The sequence below is a fragment of the Bison bison genome, unplaced genomic scaffold, assembly GCF_000754665.1.
Source record: "Bison bison bison isolate TAMUID 2011002044 unplaced genomic scaffold, Bison_UMD1.0 scf7180017864473, whole genome shotgun sequence".
Lineage (NCBI taxonomy): Eukaryota > Metazoa > Chordata > Mammalia > Artiodactyla > Bovidae > Bison > Bison bison.
In genome coordinates this window covers 12,280,718-12,281,151 of record NW_011495034.1, presented here as the reverse complement: position 1 = coordinate 12,281,151, position 434 = coordinate 12,280,718, and positions in this window count along the sequence as shown.

Here is a 434-nt window from a genome sequence, read left to right as displayed (position 1 = left end):
ATGGGAATACCAGAGCACCTGACCTGCCTCTTGAGAAATCTCTATGCAGGTCAGGAAGCAACAGTTAGAACTGGACATGGAACAACAGACTGGTTCCAAATAGGAAAAGGAGTATGACAAGGCTGTGTATTGTCATCCTGCTTATTTAACTTATATGCAGAGTACATCATGAGAAATGCTGGACTGGAAGAAACACAAGCTGGAATCAAGATTGCTGGGAGAAATATCAATAACCTCAGATACGCAGATGACACCACCCTTATGGCAGAAAGTGAGGAGGAACTCAAAAGCCTCTTGATGAAAGTGAAAGTGGAGAGTGAAAAAGTTGGCTTAAAGCTCAACATTCAGAAAACGAAGATCATGGCATCTAGTCCCATCACTTCATGGGAAATAGATGGGGAAACAGTGGAAACAGTGTCAGACTTTATTTTTCT